General features: G+C 32.3%; 1 pseudogene; it reads left to right on the top strand.

Moving 5' to 3' along the window:
* The first annotated feature begins 1773 nt into the window (after nucleotides 1–1773).
* Nucleotides 1774–2992, top strand: LOC118756977 (annotated as a pseudogene).
* Nucleotides 2993–2996: the final 4 nt, after the last annotated feature.

Raw genomic sequence — 2996 nt, 5'->3', positions numbered from 1 at the left:
GAGTAAATTTAAAAATTAAATTGTTTGGAAACGTCAAGAATTTTAAAAGTGACTCTCAGCGGTTCTACCTTACTATATTTTTATCATGCTTTTAGCCACTTGAAACTTGCACATTATTACATTAAAATGGAATGGGCTAAAAAACTGTATACTCAAAAAACACTTCTGGAAAAAAAGTTTGAAATTATGATGATTTTTTTAAGTGTTCTACCAAATCTTAAGCTTAGGTTTATATGGTATTTGTTAGGGAATGAACTGCATTTTAATTGATTGAAAAATCCTAAAAATTAATAAATAAACATAAGTGGCAAACAATATTATTGTGAATTTGGTACAAAATGATATGTCCAACTTTGACTTTTTAAACAATTTAAGTCTTGTAAAAATGATATGCCATTGTACTAAATATTTTGTTAATAAAGTTTTTCTTTACATGTTTATGTATTCACATAATGCTACGATTTTGGTTTTAAACTATTAAATGTTATTATTCAAGTATTTATGTAAGTTAACAAGAAGATGTAACTCTTTTAAGTACCCAACCCGCCAAAGCACCATAAAAAGTTGACATTTTTCGTGAGGTACTTAAGCGGGTTTTACTGTAAATCAAACACATGAAGTGTAAACCCCACCCATTTTGGTATGAAACGCGCCTTATATAATACGCGAAGGCATTTTTGTTCGCTCGATTTTCAAATTATTGAAATTGAGTTGCCACCTTTAGAAACTTATATTTAATTTATTAAAAAAAATGAATAAATCAATTATTACAAAATGGGTATCAACCGAAATGGTTATGAAAAGTGTTGTTTCTTAGCTGAACTATAGGAGGGTTGCCACCTGTTTAACAAATCGCATTAGGTAAGAAAGTATCAAATATCAAAATATTAAACTTCAAACAAACTTCTAATTCTTTAATTAAAATTGTAGTTTGAATTTTTAATTAAGATCGTTGACATTTTTTATCAGTGATGGAAAAGTAGGCACCATAGTTGATGGAAAGAGTTAATAGGTTTGTTCCACACGAGCCCGCTGGTAGCCGCGGGTGCCCAAAATAGCCCAAAAAGCATTTCTTATGCTAGAAAAATACGAATACGTTCAATTTTTGGATCGTAAATGTCTTCTTCTTTGTGCACGAAACAGCCCGGACTTTTTTCCGGGCACAAATGCGCAAAAAGGCAATTTGGAATAACAGCTGTTAAAATCCGAAAGCAAATTTTATAAAAAAAGTGGAAAATATCACAGAATTTTCAGAAAATGTAGTTATTTGGAAATTTTATTAGCCATATAAGATAACTACACCCAAAATCATTGTATAGAGCTGATATGTTGATTCCGGGCACGAAATGTCGTTTTTGCGTTCCTCACGCTTTGGACACTTTTGGCACGTGTTGGCACATTTTGGAAATTAAATGAGCTTCGGCTGTAAGCGGTTATCCAATGCTCAGCATTACATACGTAGAATTATGTTGGTTTTTGATTTCCACGTAAAAATGGTATAGCCGTGCATGCAAAAATGTCACCTGTCATTAGGTAAAGCCGTTCTCTCAGTTCGTCGGCCATGATTTTTTTTTGAAGTTTGTCAACATTTTAAAATCATATAAAATTGAGAGTAAAAAAGGAATTGTTCAAAGTTGTTGTTGTTTGAGATTGAAAATGAGAATGTGTGTGTGAGTTTTTTGTGTAAAATTTTAAAACTAAATTGTTTGCAAACGTCAAGAATTTGAAAAATTCCTCTCAGCGGTTTTACCTTCCTATTTTTTTATGACGATTCTAAACCCTTCTATTGCAGAATCTAGCCTCAAAAAAGTTCACCTGGCCACACTGATGTGAATACCATAACTATGTCCATTTTAGGGTTAAATGTAAAATCAAGTGTACATAACTTTAGTTTAGTGATTTTCACCACGGGACATCACCAACAAACCCGGAATGTCAAAGGGCGTACGACATTTGACCGTGCTTGTTTACAAACTTTAAATTACAAAATTTAAATTAGATCAGAAAAGTTTTAAATAAATAGTAAAAAGTGTTGGGAGAAAGTGGTAAATATTTCACTCAGTTAAATTATAAAATTAACAAAGCATACCAAGCAGCAGAAATGAATTTTCTTCACAGTAAAAAGAAACGGGCCACAGCGCCCATACAGCTATTGCTTGTTAATTTATTAAAACTTGAGATGTAATGCTTAATTTGTGTCCGTATGCATGTATGCGTTGTATTGATTGAATAAATGGTTCATTGTGTACGCAAGAACATCTCAAAAACTTTGTTTATAAATCTAATTTGCAAGCGAAATTAATTCAACCTGCTAACACATATTCAACACACCACCATTTGTTTGGTATGTTGAAAATGTGCACGTATGTGTGTGGTGCACTACATGGTTGCATTGTGGAGTTATATTAATAGAAAACCTTTAAATGCACTTTATCCTAATTTTCTTAAAACCATTAAATAAAAAGTCGTTGCAGTATATATACAACGTGTGTAACGTTAAATTTCAGAAAATATGGATTTAAATGAAGAAGTGGAACAACTTACCAATGAAACGGCAGCATTGCGGCAAGAAGTAGCTCAGCTGAAAGGTAAAATATATACATTTTGAAATGTTTATCTGCACTGTCTTTTATCTAATGTTTTAATTTTATTAAGAATCGCTTACAAAGCAGAATACTGTCATTGTAAAGCTAATAAAGGAACAATGCAACCTACTTCGAACACAAGAAAAGCGCATGCAGGAAAAATTGGATCAGCCACCGATGAGCGCAAGACCATTTGTAACTATGTTCCCGATAAATTCACAGGAGGAATTAGAGTCAGTCGAAAAAAACTTTATCGGAAGACAACAAAAATGAATACGTAAGCAAGACATGGTAAGATTACTCCGTTACACGGCAATTAATCATTCTTATATAACAATAGATCGCAGTTGCTAAGGCCCTATTGACCCCGGGAAGTTTTAAAAAGAATCTCAATAAAATATTGGGAGTGGA

The sequence above is a fragment of the Rhagoletis pomonella genome, unplaced genomic scaffold, assembly GCF_013731165.1.
Source record: "Rhagoletis pomonella isolate Grant_MI unplaced genomic scaffold, Rhpom_1.0 Rhpom_scaffold_13425, whole genome shotgun sequence".
In the NCBI taxonomy this organism is placed as follows: Eukaryota; Metazoa; Arthropoda; class Insecta; order Diptera; family Tephritidae; genus Rhagoletis; species Rhagoletis pomonella.
Note: the sequence above shows the minus strand (reverse complement) of the source record. Positions and strands in the feature narration are given on the sequence as shown.